The 18990-nt window shown below is 39.2% G+C and overlaps 1 protein-coding gene and 1 pseudogene across 2 annotated transcripts in view; both read right to left on the bottom strand.

Moving 5' to 3' along the window:
* LOC101954857 (broad substrate specificity ATP-binding cassette transporter ABCG2) overlaps positions 1 to 18990 on the bottom strand; it is a 130106-nt gene that overhangs the window by 77479 nt on the left and 33637 nt on the right. The gene's annotated exons all lie outside the window — the stretch shown is intronic.
* On the bottom strand, positions 8810 to 18745 carry LOC144366976 (zinc finger protein 134-like; annotated as a pseudogene).

Below are 18990 nucleotides of genomic sequence, written 5' to 3'. Positions count from 1 at the left end.
CTTCCTGCCTGCATTCTATCACTGCAGGATAGAGGGAAACTAAGGATAGGAATGTGGGAAGACTAAAAGAAGACCTTAGCTATAAAAAGGGGAAGAACTTCCCCTTCCAGATTCGCCTTTCCAGTCCCCTTCTTCCTGAGCAGGTGAAGTGGGGGGGTGGGGTTTCTGCTATTCTTTAATAAAGCCTTCCACTTTCCATTCTACACTTGCCTCAGTGTGCTTCTCTGGTGTTATACTTCAGCATTCAGGGAAGCAAGGACTCATCAGGGGTAAATAGCAGTAACAATATGAGAGGCAGTAAATGATAAGTTGCCAAATGAACAGAAGTGAAAGCTTGTGTTCCGAGTTCTTTTTTTCTTTTTTTTTATTGTTGGTCGTTCAAAACATTACACAGTTCTTAATACATCATCTTTCACAGTTTGATTCAAGTGGGTTATGAACTCCCAACTTTACCCCGTATACAGATTGCTGTATCACATCAGTTACCCTTCCATTGATTGACATATTGCTTTTCTAGTGTCTGATGTATTCTGCTGTCAGTCCTATTCTCTACTATCCCCCCTCCCCTCCCCTCCCCTCCCCTTTTCTCTCTCTACCCCTTTTACTGTAAATCATTTCTTCCATTTGTATTATCTTGTCTTACCCCTCCTTTCCTCTTATATATCATTCTCACTCCCTTTCCCTCCCACCTCTCATCCCTGTTTAATGTAAATCTTCTTCTCAAGCTCTTCGTCCCTACCCTGTCCTTGTTTACTCCCCTTATATCAAAGAGGTCATTTGGTATTTGTGAGGGTCAGAATCCTCTGGGCTCAAGAGGTCAGGAAACGCTTCTTGGAGAAGGTTGACCAGGATGTTGGAATTAAATAATAAGTTGGACTTGAAAATGTGACAGCAGGCAAAAGGATGGGAAATGAGAGTGTGAATGAAGGGATGGAAGTGAGAAAAAGAAACATGACCACGAACTGGGCATGGTGGTACACACCTATAATCCCAGCAACTCAGGAGGCTGAGGCAGGAGGACTGCAAGTTCTGATAAACCCAGCCTAATTCCCTCTTAAGATTGGGAGCCATGTCATCACAAAGCATGAAAAGTTAATTTTGGCATTACTATAAATCACTGCGATTTCTAAACTTGCTTGGAATGCCTGCCCGTGCCTTGAACTCACCCATGCCTGGTTTTCCCTGGCCAGATAACGACCCTCTCTGAAACTCTAGTGGTACCTCATAAACTCTCATGTCGGGATCTAAATTTACTCCCTAAGTGCTGAACCATTTAGACCATTAACCTATTACCTGCCTTTGTGTTATGCTTGTCAAAATTCTGTTATCTGTACATTCTCAAGACACCTCCCTTCTTGCAACTTTCTGTGCTATAACACTGTACTCCTAGAGAGTTGCAGTGCTGTCTTTTATTCCCACAGGTTTCGGGAGAGACACTCATCCAGTCGGAATTACAAGCTTGCTTTAATTCGATTTAAATTGGAGTCAGTGGTCTTTTCTTTGTGTTGTGGTTTAACAGTTCGAGGCCAGGCTCAGCAATTTAGTGAGGCCCTGTCTCAAAATAAATAAAGAAAGAGGGCTGGGATGTAGCTCAGTGCTAAAAATACCCCTGGATTCACTCCCTGCTGTGGAATCCCCCCCAAAAAGAAGAGGCAGGCGGCGTAATTATGAGAGGCATGTTGACTCTTTGTCTTACAGCCTCACTGTCTGACAGAATAAGAATCGGGATGAAAAACCAGCCTCTACCTCAGAGCAAAGCCTGTCCAAGGAAGGGACATCACCTTTGTCCTTGGAAAAACCCACAGAGCACTCCTAGGCACATTACCACCCTGCTAAGTTGTTTATCTACAAATAACAGGAGAGGTCTGCTGCGCCAGGTGTCCCTCACTCAGTCAGGCTAAGTGGGGATCCATAGCAACCCCCTAGCAGCCACCAATCAGCATGAGACAGGGAAATACCTGGGATGCCAGATGACCCTCCCAGTAGTATATGGTGGTTGATAACATGTTGGGAAACCATGTAGTTCAGCATGAACACTCCTCTTGGCTTAAACCAATCAGTTCAAATGAATACCCCTCTTGTACTGACCAATCACCCCTACCCAACTTGTTCCCGCCAGTGAATGTGCTAATCATGTTTTAGAGTTGTTATTTGAATTTCCTGCAGTGTGTGATGATTTGCTAAGAGATGCTATGATGTATGTGAAGTCCATGCCTTCTCCAAAGAATGTATAAAACTGCTGCAAACCCTGGGCTCGGGGCCTCTCAGCATCACCAGTTGCTGTGTGTGTGCGCGGAGGACCAAGCTACCTCTCAATAAACACCTCTTTGCTGTTTACATTGATCTGGGCCTTTGGTGGTCTTTTGGGGGTCCCGAATTCAAGCATAACATATGGGGGCTTGTCCAGGATCCCCCTAATAAGCCTACCCAGACACCCCAATAGAGAGGTGATAAAAATCCGGCTGGTAAGTAAGGCATTGGCGATCTGTAAGTTTCTGTACTCTGGATGCATGCAGGTTCTGGTTTTGTATTCTGTGGTTGGCAAAAGGTCCAGGTGGACGCATGGAAGGGCAGCCAATGGGGTTTGTGGGAGACGTCCCCAGCCCCTTTCTGGGTTCTGAGTGGATTCCCTGTAGTAAAGTATTTTGTGAAGTATTTGATAAAATATTTTGTAGCTGACGGATCCGCGGTCCACCTGAGCCTTTAGTTTCTGGGTAGCAATTCATGACGCGCTGCGAATTTTGTGTTATGTGTGTTTGTTTCTATTGTCCTGTTTGTCTCCACCCCACCACCCTGGCAAGAGAACTAATCTCCCAGTCTGTGGTTGTCAGACCCAATCTGAGGAGGATGCTCCCTCAATCCATTTGTCTGAAGGGAAGGCCCCAGTTGACTTGGGGCCAGCACCCCACTTCCATTTTTTTGACAATCTGAAAAGGGAATCTGTGTCTTTTTGTGTCTTTTTGTCTCTATGTTAAGTGTGATGGCATTGTTTTACTTTGGGCAGATGCAGAGTCCCAAGTTCTGATCTGCCTTAGATGTGTGGAGGTAACTTTAGCTACATTTTAGCCTAAAAATGTCCCTAGTATGCTTCTCCTGTAAGGGACCAAAAGTCAATAGAACCGCCAGCTTTTCTGTTCTCACCTTTTACACCCCTTTTAGCTGTGTTTTAAAGAACTTTGATAAACTTTACGCCCCTTTGTTAAGTGAGATTAGGGAAGCATTGTTTTCTTTTCTTCCCCTACTTGGCTGGCTTGAGTGCATCCACTGAAGAGGGAAATGCCTGCTGGGGATCTAAGAACTTTGATACCTCACTTTTTCTTTTTCTCAAAACCCTGTCCTCATTATTAAATTGGCATTAATTGGCTTCAAGAACAGGAACCGAATTTTCAGTTACAAATTTTGACACCCCAGGGAGGAGCCTCCCCTCTGCTTTCTTGGGGAACCTAGCACTCTGAACAACTGCATGCCGAGGATGTAAGATGAACTTTTTGGGAGCTGACTACTGAAAGGTTAGGAGATATGGAGAGTGCCTGGTGCCTGGGGTTGGACCAAACCAGAGGAACTAATCCAGAAAGTAAAAGGAGGGACTGAGGGACTCCCAGCAGCTGCCAAAGCCATTTTGCTTTGGGGAACTCCCTCTTCATTACCTGCACTTTAAGGATTACTCCACCTCTGTCTACTTAAAAAAAAAAAAAAGGACAATCAATGCAGTAATGTGTTGATATTATGGATTGTTTCTTGGGGATGATCTTGGCTGAATGTGAATCTAAAAGATGATTTTTTTATTGTAACAATCTGGTATCTGAATGGGTTTTTGAAGCATTGCACAATCTTGCAGTTAAAAGTTGGGTTTAGGTAATCTGTTTGTTTATGATTTCAGATAATTCATGCCAGAGAACTTAAACCTTAGGATAGAAAATTAAATAACTCTACTTCCAAGTTGACAAGTAACTCCCAATTATTTAGTTTTATTTTTTTATGAACTTTTGAACTGGGTAGCCTGAAAAGATTTCACTAGGTGTACCAGTGCATTAATTTGGGCAAGAATAACAAATTATGATATCTTTTCCCCTCAGTGTGTAGGATTTAGGAAAGGAAAGTGTTGGATTGGGACCTTGGTCTGGCTTATTGAAATGACATTGAATAACAACAGTCTTGGGAATCTCTAAAGCTTAATTTTGGATATACACGGTAGTGTGTGGTTCTCTATTGAAATTTTTTCAGGTGATTTAATGTAACTTAATACTACTTTAGGAACTTCAGAACAAAGGATGTGGCTTAATGATCCTGAAGGAATTTCTTCTGATGGTAGCTTTTATATTATCAAGTAAGATCCTATTTTCATTTTTGTGTGAGCAAGTTTTTCTAATGTAGAAAGATAGAAGTATAAAATTTTGTGAATTGTATCTTAAACTTGTATCATAATTTTCAACATCCAAACCTGAAAATTGTAACTTATGGTTAAAATGCCTTAGGCATGAGGCTTCTCCTCAGAATTCCAGTTTTTCTTGCTCCTTCCAGACCTCAGGCAGGATTTAAGTTGAAATGCAAATAGAAGAAGCCTGCTAGCTCAGTAGGAGCCTGAGCTGATGCCCAAGGGAAAAAAAAAAAGTAAAGGTGTCTTTTACCTGAACTCAAGCTAGATTAAACCAAAGAGTAAATTCTATGGCATTTATTAATTACTGGCCAGTCATTTTTTCTAGAACTTTTGCTTTTTCTTAATTCTGTAATTTTTGAGCTCATGATTTTGATCCTACAGACTTAGATTAATGTTTTTCTAATCAATTCTATTTTTGATCCACTGTGGAGTTTTTTTAAACATTGCAATGGAGATTTCACCTGAGAAAAACTACAAGGCCTTTACTATTGTGTATGTGTGCACACTTGTGTTATGTGTTGTATGTCTATATGTGTATGTCCATATATTCTGCAATTATATGACAATTTGCAGATATATGAGGAGCTCATGAAAAATTAAAAAAATGGATCCAAATATCTTTGATTCACACAATCCAAATGATTCAATTTAAATTGGGTAAACAGATGAAAGTAAAGATGTCTTTAAAATTAAGCTTATAAGTTTTTCTAGGTGTTCAAAAATAAAACCTAATAAAATGTTGATGTCTATGAAATAATCTGTCTAAATTCAGAAATTTACAAGTATTGATTCAAAATGTGAACAGAAAAATTAGAAAAGAAAAGAAAAGAAAAATTAGAAGGTTCTAGGTATGGATTTAACAGAGGGAAAATGTGTTTCTGGATAAGAGAGTCTATGTGATTAAGTAATTAAGAGGGTTTAAGTAAGTGATAAAGAAGGTCTGTGTAAGTTGGTTATATGTAAGTTTTTTGCGCAAGTAATCTTAAAGAAATTAAAAATTATACTGCTGAGGGCCATTACCAAGTAGGAATGACGCATCGAAATTTCCTTGCCAAGCGTACCCCATGCTGCTTAGAGGACATTTGATGGGACATTGCATGCATGCTTTAATGAGGTGACCTTGCTCAAGGACCTAGGCAGATCCGGGTTTAGAGCTGATCAGGTTTGAGGAAGTAACCGGCTCCTTGAGTTTAAGGCGTTGCCAGTTTAAGATAATGGGTTTTAGGGAAGTTGGAAGTTGAAGATTATTGCTGGGATTAGGGTGTTCCTGCTGCTTGTTCCCGTTGAGTTCTCGTGAGATTAAAATGGGATTTGGAAATAGCCTCGTGGAGTAGGTGTTTTGTGCGGGGAGACGGCAGAACGCGATTGCCCCTGGACCTGTGTGGAGGTGGTGTGAGAGCTGTAATAAAGAATTGCTGTTTGAATCTACAAAGCTGTGTGGTGGCTCGTGATTCTGGTGCCAAGCATTGACCTTGGCATTATACAACTATGGTTAAACAACAACTGTTATTTTTCAATATTGTAATATGTTATTTCTTTAAAAGCTAAACTTGGTTAATATAAAATCATCAATATCTTCCAGGTATACAAGTCTATAAGGTAGAAGCATTAAAAGAACAAGCTGGTGTTCTAAAGTTGTATGGTAATTTTAGGCTTAAAAAAAACATGTTGGAGATTTATTTATATCATTTGTGTTCTATAAATGGACTTGTTATCAATAAGATATGTAAAGTTCTATGTTACTTTTTACACTGAGATACAATTTAAATGTATTTTTAAGTTAATGAGAGCCTAATCTGTGTGAAGGTTTTATTGCAAAACACAGAAGTACTTTGCTACTTTGCTACAAAAGGTTAAAAGCTTTAAGCCTTTCTTTAATTCATGTTTTAGATGTGATATTATATTGTGTTAGCTAATATTCATGTGAACTTGAGCAACAATTTATGTAGGCTTTGTAAAATGATGTTTAAAAAGCAAAAGTAAAATGATGTTTAAAAGTTTCAAAACTACAGTACTTAAGATGTATGAAGAGCCTCACCTTAACTGAGATAAGGCTCTGTGTCCCATCTCACTACATGTAAAAATGAGTACAAAAGAAGTAGGCAGGGGACATCTCTAAAGAGCTTTGCAACTCTGGGCCACATAACTTCCCGATCAGAGAGATTAATGAGACCATTGGAGAACCGAAAGCCAATCAGCGCATTTGCTATGAAAAGGAGGGTCATCAGAGAAGGGAGACATCCCTGATGCTTCTAAGGGAAGCCACATGGTCAAGCAAGGCCTGGACCCATCCTAGCACAAATGGCACTAAGCAGAACTGAGAAGCTGCTGTAAAGTTCCCCGAGTACTCCCAGGGAAACTCAGCTGACTGTTAACAATATATTAAAAACAAAAGTCAGTTTGACTTGCTTCATCTTAAACACTTAGCAAAGACAGTTAAAGCCAAAACACAGCTATTCCTGGGCATTTAAAATAATAATAATAATAGTTAAATGTAACTTCCAAGAATAAGTAAACTGTAGGCTACAAAAGAGATTCTTAGGCAGGAATGCCTGATAACTATCAAAAGGAACTGTCAGAGTAGTTTTTAGTTTAAGGCCTACAGCTCTTTCTAACCTACACAAGTAGGCTTGGTGTTTGCTAATATGATTACCCATCCCTAAGTAACAGAATTAAAGATTTCTCTATTAGACACAGAGGTCATACTAGTAAAAGGATTTTGCAAGATCAGATGACATTAAATTATTAAACTGTATCTTAAGGGGAAGGACATCTGTAACCCTAAAAGTTAAATGTTATATTTACAGTCCTGGTAACTGGGGATGTTAAAGGCTGGTGAGGAAACTTATGTACAAGTAACATGTTCCAGCTGCTGCAACACTTATTCAGTACTTATGGTTTTTGTTTCTCTCATAAAAGCACCCATCCCCAGATGACAACCTGTTTTTCTCCAACCAGACTTCAAATAGAACTGACTTCTAAAAGGGAACTCATGTCCCCTATGTCATCGTCCCCCTCATGTTCGACACCCATTTTCAGCTCTGAAGCAGACGGAACAAGTCATCACCCCTTCTCCTTATAGTAATAAAGTTTCTAAAATTAGGGGAGAATAAAGCCAGAAATGAATAGGCAGTTAGATAGGTAAATCGAGTCAGGTTGGATCTAGGAGGCCAATTTTGAGTGAGTCTGGGAAGTTGAAGTCTGTCCCCTGAGGATTACTGTTTACCAAGATGTAGAGACAGCCCAAATAGATCCCCATCTGAGGAAACCATGATTGGTTCCCAAGTTTCCAGACAAAGGGGGGAATGAAAAACCAGCCTCTACCTCAGAGCAAAGCCTGTCCAAGGAAGGGGATATCACCTTTGTCCTTGGAAAGACCCACAGAGCACTCCTAGGCACATTCCCACCCTGCTAAGTTGTTTATCTACAAATAACAGGAGAGGTCTGCTGCGCCAGGTGTCCCTGATTCAGGCTAGGTGGGGATCCATAGCAACCCCCTAGCAGCCACCAATCAGCATGAGACAGGGAAATACCTGGGATGCCAGATGACCCTCCCAGTAGTTTATGGTGGTTGATAACATGTTGGGAAACCATGTAGTTCAGCATGAACACTCCTCTTGGCTTAAACCAATCAGTTCATATGAATCCCCCTCTTGTACTGACCAATCACCCCTACCCAACTTGTTCCCGCCAGTGAATGTGCTAATCATGTTTTAGAGTTGTTATTTGAATTTCCTGCAGTGTGTGATGATTTGCTAAGAGATGCTATGATGTATGTGAAGTCCCTGCCTTCTCAAAAGAATGTATAAAACTGCTGAAAACCCTGGGCTCGGAGCCTCTCAGTGTCACCAGTTGTTGTGTGTGTGCGCGGAGGACCGAGCTAGCTTGCAATAAACACCTCTTTGCTGTTTACATCGATCTGGGCCTCTGGTGGTCTTTTGGGGGTCCCGAATTCGAGCATAACAGGGAATAGCTTCACGCAGTGTCCTTGCTTTCAGCCTCAGAAGTGTGAGCTTTATTACTTTGAAAAAGAATAACTTTTCAGCAGGCAATGATATGAAGAAAGAGTTTGATAGTTCTAGAATAAATATTGATTGGGACAAAGTATAAAATGGTATATGTAGGACTAAAGGAGGGAGTGTTCTTGTCAGAGACTTCCTTAGAAAACAGTCCAGACATATGATGATAAAGGACTGAGATAAGGTAAAGTCAGAGATTACAAACAGCATCAGAGTTCTTAAACATTGTAAAGGCATAATTGATGGGATTGGTGACCATATGCAAAACATAAGAATAGTTATATAAAAGTAGAAGGGGCAGGGAAAATTTTTAGAATGAAGTATACATTTATGTGATATATATATTTTATATAAATAAATATTATATATATATATATATATATATATATATATAAACACCAGGTGAATTAGAATCAGTGTGTATATAGAAAGAAGGGTGATCCCTACTTTTAGATCCTGACTTTTTCAAGAGAGAAAATAACCTTTGCACCTCAATTGGAATATGAACCTCTTAATTCCTATGTTTTTTAAGATTAGCATCTTTATCAAATAAGCCTGTGAAGAATTAGGAACCTAGAGGGATAATGTGCATATTGATGAAGTGATATGTTCAATCTGTTGAAGTCTTTGGAAGACATTTCAATGACTTTGTAGAGAAGAGCCCAAGTACAAACATCACTGACGATTGTACTTCAGAGAAGAGAACAGGCTGTCAAGTTCTCTGCTAGTGGAAGTTAAAGAAAATAGAACTACAGGAATCCTTTGAACATTTCTAATGTGTCCCTGGTGGTAAGCGTGCTTCAGGAAAAGATGAACAGCTCCTGGCCAAAGAGGAAGCAGCTTTAGGAAAGCAGCGCCAAGAATAAGAATTGGCAGAACTCTTAAGTGACTAAGCAACAATGTTCGAGCCACCCAGATTTCCTGTTGGGAATTGCAAACATGTTTTGTATTTAACTGGCAAATATTATGCCAACTTAGGACTTAATCTCAAGACTAAATCAATGCAGAACCCATCTACGATAATTATGAAATTTATATACTACATTGAAAGAAATATGTCTAAAAATATAATCTATCAAAAAAATTTGGTACTGGGGATTAAACCCAGCAGTACTTTCCCACTGAGCTAAACCCCCAGCCCTTTTAGGTTTTTTATTTTAAGACAGGGTCTCACTAAGTTGCTCACAGTCTCACTAAGTGTACCAGGCTGGCCTCAAACTTGTGATCCTCCTGCCTCAGCCTTCCAAATCACTGGGATTACAAATGTGTACCACCAAACACAACTTTTTTTTAATCAAATATTTTTAGGGGGCATTGGTTTTTCATTCTGTCCATTGAGCTAAGTCTGATTTTTAAATAGCCTTGGGAGTTTTTAAAATAATAGCAACAACAGCAAAAAATAAAGCTATAGTAACCAAAACAGCATGACACTGGCATAAAAATAGATACAGACCAACAGAACAGAATAGAGAACCCAGAAAAAAATCCACACATATACACTCAGGTGATTTTTGTCAAATGCGGCAAGGACCTACATGGGACAAAAGAAAGTCTCTTCAATAAATAGTGCCAGGTGTACAACCAGAGAATTGAAATGTTGCACTCCATTTGTGTATGATGACTTGAAATGCATTTTGCTAACATGTACAACTAAGTAGAACAAATAAAAGAAAAATAAGTAAATGGTGTAGGAAAACAATCAAGTTATGGAACCAGCCTAGGTGCTCAATAGAAAAATGGAGGAAGACAATGTAGTATACATACACAATGGAGTTTTACTGAGCATTAGAGAAAAATGAAGTTATGTTGTTTCTGGGGGAAAAAAAAGAAACTGGAGAACATCATGCTAAATGAAAGTCAGGGGTCAAGTGTTTTCTCTCATATATGGAAGCTAGAGAGAGAGGAAAAACAGAAATTTAAAAGAAAGGGGATCTCACAAAAATAGAAGGGAAACCAACAGAGTAAAGGAAGGGGATTGAATGAGGCAGGGCAGATGGGAGGATATAGGGAAGTACTGGGCAATGAAACTACCAACTCATGCTATGTACAAATATAGCATAATGAATCCTGCTTATCTATACAATGATAATACACTTATAATGATGATGATGATGATGATGCTAATGATAGAGGAGGGATTAGCAATCAGGGGAAGGGTGGGAAGGAAGAAAAGTACTGAGAAAGGAGATTGAGAAAAGTACAAATGTGGTATAATGAATTCCACTATTGTGGAAACTTAAAATGTGCCAATAAAAAAAAAATTAATGGTGCTGTGAAAACTGGACAGAAGCAGGAGAAAGAAATTAGACCCCTATCTCTTATACAAAAACCCATTCAAAATATATCAGAGACTTAAATTTTAGAGGAAAAATTATGAAAATACTAGAAGAAAACAGAGGAGGATGCTTCAGGACATTGGTTTGGGCAAAGATTTTATTTTTTTTTTAAGAGGGAGGAGAGAGAGAGAGAATTTTTTAATATTTATTTTTTAGTTTTCGGCGGACACAACATTTTTGTTTGTATGTGGTGCTGAGGATCGAACCCGGGCCACACGCATGCCAGGCGAGCATGCTACCACTTGAGCCACATCCCCAGCCCAGATTTTTTTTTAATATGACCCCAACAGCACAAGCAATAAGAATAAAACTTAACAAATGGGATTATATCAAACTAAAATTCTTCACAACAAAGACAACAATCATTGGAGTTAAGAGACACCTACAAACTAGGAGAAAATGTTTGTAAACAATTCATCCCAAATTTGGGATTAATATCCCAAATATGTAAGGAACTCAACAGCAAAAAACAAATAATTCAAATAAAAACTAAAATCACCTGAATAGCCATTTCTCAAAAGAAGATATACAAATAGCCAAGAAGTACATAAAATAATGTTCAAGATTACTATTTATCAGAGAAACATAAATCAAAACCACAATGAGATATCAACTGTCCATAGTTAGAATGACTACTATAAAAGACAGTCAGGTGCGGTAGCACACACCTGTAAACTCAACAGCTCAACAGGCTGAGGATCGAAAGTTCAAAGCCAGCCTCAGCAACTTAGTAAGGTCCTAAACAACTTAGCAAGATCATGTCTTAAAATAAATAAAGAGGGTTGGGGATGTGGCTCAGTACTTAAGCCCCTTTGGGTTTAATCCATGGAACCAAAAGAAAAAAAATGTTGGTGGAAATGTATATTAGTATAATCTTATGAGAAACAGTAGGAAAATTCCTCAAAATATTAGGAAGAGAACTACCATATGATCCAGCTAGGTTTAATCCATGGAACCAAAAGAAAAAAAATGTTGGTGGAAATGTATATTAGTATAATCTTATGAGAAACAGTAGGAAAATTCCTCAAAATATTAGGAAGAGAACTACCATATGATCCAGCTATCCTACTACTGGGTAAAGAGCTGAAGAAATTTAAATCAGTATGTCAAAGCCACATCTGCATTCCCATTTATTACAGAACTCTACACAAGAACCAAGACAGAGAACCAACCTAGGTACCCACCAATGGATAAATGGGTAAAGAAAATATGGTATATATGTACAAAATCATAAAAAGGATGAGATACTGTCAATGGCAGCAACATGAATAGAACTAGAAGACGTTAGGTTAAGTGAAATAAGTGAGGCACAGAAAGACAAACATCACATCTTTTGTTATAAGTGGAAGTTAAACACTGCTCTCAGAGAAGCAGAGAATAGAGCAGCAGTTATCAAAGACTGGGAGGGTTGAGGGAGAGAGTAGGTGGAGAGACTAGTATGTTTGTTTTACCAAATAAACCTGTGGAAGCCCAGGAATTGATACCTAAAGGAATCATGTGCAAATTATCTTATATTAGACAAAGCTGCCAAAAACATACATTGGAGAAAAGATAGTCTCTTCAAAAAAAGGTGCTGGTAAAACTGGAAATCCATATGCAACAAAATGGAATTAAACCCCTATCTCTCACCATGTACAAAACTCAATTCAAAGTGGATCAAGGACCTAGGAATTAAACCAGAGACCCTGCATCTAATAGAAGAAAAAGTAGGCCCTAATCTTCATCATGTGGGATTAGGCCCCAACTTCCTTAATAAGACTCCTATAGCACAAGAATTAAAACCAAAAATCAACAAATGGGATGGACTCAAACTAAAAAGTTTCTTCTCAGCAAAAGAAACAATCTATGAGGTGAATAGAGAGCCTACATCTTGGAATCAAATCTTTACCCCTCACACATCAGATAGAGCACTAATCTCTAGGGTATATAAAGAACTCAAAAAGCTAAGCACCAAAAAAAAAAAAAAACAAATAACCCAATCAATAAATGGGCCAAGGACCTGAACAGACACTTCTCAGAAGATGATGTACAATCAATCAACAAATATATAAAAAAAATGTTCACCATCACTAGCAATTAGAGAAATGCAAATCAAAACTAAGATTTCATCTCACTCTAGTCAGAATGGCAGCTATTATGAAGACAAACACAGTAGTGTTGGCAAGGATATGGGGAGAAAGGTACACTCATACACTGCTGGTGGGACTGCAAATTGGTGCAGCCAATATGGAAAGCAGTTTGGAGATTCCTTGGAAAATTGGGAATGGAACCACCATCTGACCCAGCTATCCCTCTCTTTGCTCAAAACCAAAAGGACTTAAAAACAGCATACTACAGGGACAAAGCCACATTAATGTTTATAGCAGCAAGAATGAATGGATGAAAAAAAATGTGGCATATGTATACAATGGAATATTACTCGGCAATAAAAGGAAATAAAATCATGGCATTTGCAGGTAAATGGATAGAGTTAGAGAAGATAATGCTAAGTGAAGTTAGCCAATCCCCCCCAAAAAAAAACCAAATGCCAAATGTTTTCTCGGTTATAAGTAGACTGATTTACAGTAGTGTAGGGAGGGGGAGGTGGAAGGAATAGGTGAACTCTAGATAGGGTAGAAGGGTGGGAGGGGAAAGGAGGAGGTATGGAGTTAGAAATGATGGTAGAATGTGATGGTCATCATTATTCAAAGTACATGTATGAAGACATGAATTATTATGAATATACTTTATATACAACCAGAGATATGAAAAATTGTGTTCTATATGTGTAATATGAATTGTAATGTATTTCGCTGTCATTTACTTTTTTTTTAATTTTAAAAAGTGAAAACCTCAAGGTCTGAAATTCAAGATACACTGAATGGAATTCAAGGGAAATTATACCCTGAAGAAGGGATTTATGAACCTGAAAACACCAATAGAAAAATCCAAATTGAAATGAAGAGAGTAAAATAATAATAATGTGCATAGTGACAGTAAACTCTTCCTGAACCTTGGCATTTCTGTGTACTTTAGAATGACTCTATTTAAAATGATAATTATACAACTGAATAGCCTTACATAAGTAAATCAAAAGAGACTACATTTTATAGATAATATTTTATTACAATGTGCTATTTTTTTTACCATATTTTAGGGACCATGCTTGTGATTAGATTGAAATCCATCCCTTTTTCCCTAGACTGATTTTCCTGGCATGATGGAGACTTAATAAAATGTTATATTAACATTTTTGTCTCTTCATCTTACTAATAATAGCTAATGCATATTGTACAATTAAATTACTAGACCTTTTTTATACACTTTAGATGATTAAATTCATTTTGTCTTACTAGCAATCTAGAAGATAGGGGTCCCCTTTAAGACAGAAGAGGAAACTGAGGAACTTGGCCAAGATGACACAACTAGGGTGTAATAGAACTGGGATCTAAATCCTGGCACTCTTGTTATCTGATTTCTCTATGCCGCTGGTTTCCATGTTGTTCTTCACACCAATCTGAGTACATGTCTCTTCATTTCTTCATTGAATGTCTTTAGTTTTTTCCCCTTTTAAATAGATTTTATTTTTTAGTGCAGTGTTTTTCTTTTCTGTTTTGGTTTGGTTTGGTTTGGTTTGGTTTTTGTTCTGTTTTGTTTGTTTCTCTGTCTTAGTGATTCAGCCTCCTGAATTCCTGAGACTACAAACACAACACTGTGTCTGGCTGCAGTTTCACAATCAGAGGAAAATGGATTAGAGACCAGAATGCTCATATATCTTCTGACACTCACCACATGCACACCAATGTGATATATTTGCTACAAATGATAAGCCTACATTGACAAAGCACTGTCACCCAAGGTATAAAGTTTACATCAGGGCTCACCCTTGGTGCTGTACATCCTATGGGTTGGGTATCCAGAATATCACAGAGTTGGAATCATATAGATAGATTATTTTCAGTTGGTAATATACATTTAAAGTTCCTCTAGGTCTTTTTGTGGCTTAATTACTCATTTGTTTTTATTGCTGAATTGATAAAAGATTACCCAATTGATAAATATGCAGATGGACTAAACAGACACTTCTCAAAAGAAGAAATACAAAAGGCCAACAAATATATGAAAAGAGATTCAACATTATTAGCAATTAGGGATACATAAATCAAAACTACACTGCAATTTCATCTCCCTCTAGTCACAATAGCAGTCATCAGGAATACGAACAATAATAAATGCTAGAGAGGATGTTGATGAAAAGGAATACTTTTACACTATTGGTGGGACTATAAATTAGTACAACCACGGTGAAATTCAGTGTGGAGTTTCCTCAACAAACTAGGCATGGAACCACCAGATGACCCAGCTATACCCTTCTCAGTTTTATCCTAAAGAATTAAAGTGAGCATATTATAGTACACATACATACCCATGTTTTTAGCAGCATAGTTCATAATACTCAAACTATGGAACCAGTCTAGGTGTCCATCAATGGATGAATGGAAAAAGAAAACGTGGTATATGGACACAATAGAGCTTTACTCAGCCATAATGAAGAATGGAATTATGTCATTTGCAGAAAAATGGATGGCACTTGAGAGCATTATGTTCAATTAAATAAGCCAAACTCAGAAAGTCAAGAGTCATATGCTTTCTTTCATATGTAGGAGCTAAGGAAGGAAAAAGGAAAAGAAAGTCACAGAGAAGCTCATGAAAATCAAAGGTTGTCCAGTAGAATAAAGGCTCTAGGGGAAAAGAGAAGGGAGAGAACATGGAAATACTGGGGAATGATATTGACCAAAGTTATATTATTCTATTATATGCATGCACAAATACGTAACAGTGAATCTCACCATTGTGTATAATTATAATGCACCAATAAAAACATGGAGAAAAAAATAAAAAGAAGGGATGTCTGGCCTAGGAATATAGCACAATGGTAGCTCTATTATCTAGCATGCATGATCCCCCCACCATTAAGAAAAAGAGAAGAGAAAAAAGAAGAGAGACACCTTTGTTTTGCTCCTGGTCTTCAAGTGAAGCTGGGGGACAAAAGAACAGTAAATATAGATAGTAAAAAATTAGGTCAGATAGGGAAGAGGGGGGCTGATTGGAAAGGAAAGGAAATCAAATGCTCTTTCCCCTTCCTCCTTCCATGTACCCTTCACCATGCCAGGAATTGTTCCTTCCTGCAGGAGTTGCAGGAGTTGTTGATTAATGTCTCCTGGGCTGTTTCCTTACTGCCTGGATCACTCCACCACTTTTCCTCCCTTCCCCCTGGCCTTTTGGGTCACCCTGGCTGCTGCTCACACACTCAGCATGGAGAGAGGAAAGGGGTAAGATAAGGGGAGAAGAGGGCAGGATAACAAAGAAAATCCAATATAAATAAGAGGGGCAGGACTCTCCCACTTCTTTGGTCACCAGCTCTGGAACCCTTCTCTGCAGGGAAGTCTGTTTGTTTGCTTTAAATAAAGCTTGCTTTCTAGGCTTGCCTCAGTGTTTCCTGTGTTCAGTCTTTACACCCAGGGTAACAGCACGTCATCCCCGTTATCCTTAGCAGAAAGCTTCACTTGAAGTTTTCTCAAGGTTAAATAAGCTGTTAGCTATAGATTTTTTTTTGTAGATTATTCTTTATCTAAATGAGGACTTTCCCCTCTATTCCCTGATTCACTCAGAGTATTTATCAGAAATAGCTGTTGGTTTGTTTTAAATGAATTCAGTGCATCTAGTGATAGGATTATGTGATTTTTCTTCTTTGGCGTCTTGATGCAATGAATTACATTAATCGGTTTTCTTTTTCTTTTTCTTTCTTTTCTTTTCCTTTTTTTTTTCTGTATGTGTGTGGCTTAAGTTATCAGGCCTTTACTATTACAAACCAGAACAATATGAAGCAAGTACTTTTCCAGGCTAGGTGACTTGGGAGACTGAAAATATCCACTACAATTTCAAGTAAAAGCTGGGCACAGTGGCATGTGCTTATAATTCCAACTACTTGAGGGCTGAGGGCTGAGAATCATTTGAGCCCATGAGTTCAAGGCCAGCCTAGGCAACCTATCAAGACACTGTCTCAAACAAAAATCAATTTTTATAGATCAACAATGTCCATGAAGAAAGAAAACATCTGTAAGTCACCAGAGATGGGTCCTATTCATACCCACCCCTGTCACATAGAAGGGAATGAGGACCCTCTGAACTCAGATGTCCCAGGGCTCACCCTGGGCATTGGAGAGTACTAGTCCTGTTGTCCCTGAAGATGTTGGGTAACTAAGCTGGAAAAGTTGAGATGAGTTCAGCCATGGGTTTTGACAGAAACTTGAGGAGGTCAGGAAGTGCAACACAACCTTGGAAAGCTTCCTGAATACCTGGCCCCACAAGGTATCCCCCCACCATGTAAATGTTCATGTGAGGCCTGACATCTCACTGATGAATCCTGCTGTGTGGACAGCTTGGCTGAAGCCTCCCTGAAGCATGTATTTTCTGGTGCTAAATGAGGTGGAAGCTTAAGCTGTAACCTTCCCACACTCAACTGCACACCTTGGGCCTTTCTTCTGTGTGTACTTTCTGATGCCAAACAAGGTGGGAGGTTCTGATGAAGTCTTTCCCACATTTACTGCATACAAAAGACCTTTCCTTTGTGTGATTCCTCTGGTGTGCAATAAAGTCAGAGCTTCGACTAAAGAATTTCCCACATTCGGTGCACTCAAAAGGCTTTGTCTCAGTGTGAATTTGCTGATGTTTAATGAGAGTGTATTTGTGGCCAAAGGATTTCCCACAATCACTGCAATCATAAGGATGCTCTCTTGTATGGATGCTTTCGTGCTGAAAAAGTGTGGATTTATGTCTGGAGACTTTCCCACAATCATTGCACTTGTGAGGCCTTGCTCCATTGTGCACTCTCTGGTGTCAGGGACTAGAAGGAAATTCTCCTTCAAAGAATAGCCTGACAGCCCCCTGGGAGACATCCTGCCTGGGAGACATCATGCAGCTACCTATCTCCCTGGAACATCCTGTGGTTATCGGGATCATCAGACATCTTGCAGCTGGCAGTTTTACCACCCACATCCAGCAATTGCTGATTAGAGAGCTTCCCCATCCCCAGCATATAAATACCCCTGAGTGAACAATAAAGTTTGCAGCTTGATCAGAATTCCTGTCTTGCTGTCACCTTTCCTGTCTCTTGTCCCTTCATTCCTCCCCATCTAGGTTCTTCGCTGCCCACGTTGATGTGTCCTGCCGGTCAGGACACTCTGGTGTACAATTAGGTTAAAGTGATGGCTAAAGTATTTTCCACATTCACAACACTTACAAGGCATTTCTCCTGAGTGGATTTTCTTATGCTGAATAAGGTTGTCTTTTCAACTAAAGGATTTTCCACATTCACTGCACTCATAAGGCCTTTCTCCAGTGTGGATCCTCTGGTGCTGGACAAGTGTATCTTTGTGACTGAAAGCTTTCCCCCATTCACTGCACTTAATAATGCATTTGTCTAATATGCAGTCTCTCCCTGCTTGCAGTTCTCTGGGCTGTCTTCCTCTTATTATGGCTGATCTCTTGTTAGCAATGGCCCAAGCTAGCCTGGAAGTTCTCCTGTTCCACCTCACATGTAAAGGGGTGTTCTAATAAGTGAGGTTCTTCACCAACTCTGCAATTCTTCCCTAATGAAGTATTGCCTTCATCTCTTTATGAAGGTTTCTTTACACGGTAATGTTTCAAGTTCCAGTTAAAGTCTGCAGTGAACCACAACTGTCTCCCACATGCTCCACATGTGTGAGTTTCAAGTCCAGAGTGTGTTTCCTCCAGGAGCAAAATATCTTTCAAGATGGGGCCACATATCACAAGGGTGAGCTGGCTGGGTGGATGGACCTGTTGTAGAAGTACAGAGTGTGCAACACTCCTACAGAAATTACCTGCTTCAAAGGCACCTCTTCATCCTTCACTTTGCACCAACAACCCAGAGGTTCCAGCCCGAAGCTCGCCGTCCAGCTTCCCGCTGGGTGGGGCACACCGAAGTTCCTCTGTGGATCGCTGTGAGATGTTCACTGCCATCAATTGGTTTTGGAATGTTCAATCAGCCTTACATACCTGGGCTAAGTCCCCTTTGATCATGGTGATCAGTGCTGATTCTTTGAATTTAATTGATCCATGACTTTATCTCCATGACCTCAAACTCTCACCTATTTTATGGGATCACATTCTGACACAAATTTTCTAAGGACTTTCCCCACTGTGGCTCCTTCAACGTCTGATGCTCATAAAGTATGAAAGGTGCTTCTTCATCACT

Source organism: Ictidomys tridecemlineatus, chromosome 9 (genome assembly GCF_052094955.1).
Source record: "Ictidomys tridecemlineatus isolate mIctTri1 chromosome 9, mIctTri1.hap1, whole genome shotgun sequence".
Taxonomy (NCBI): domain Eukaryota; kingdom Metazoa; phylum Chordata; class Mammalia; order Rodentia; family Sciuridae; genus Ictidomys; species Ictidomys tridecemlineatus.
This window is presented reverse-complemented; position numbering and strand designations above follow the sequence as displayed.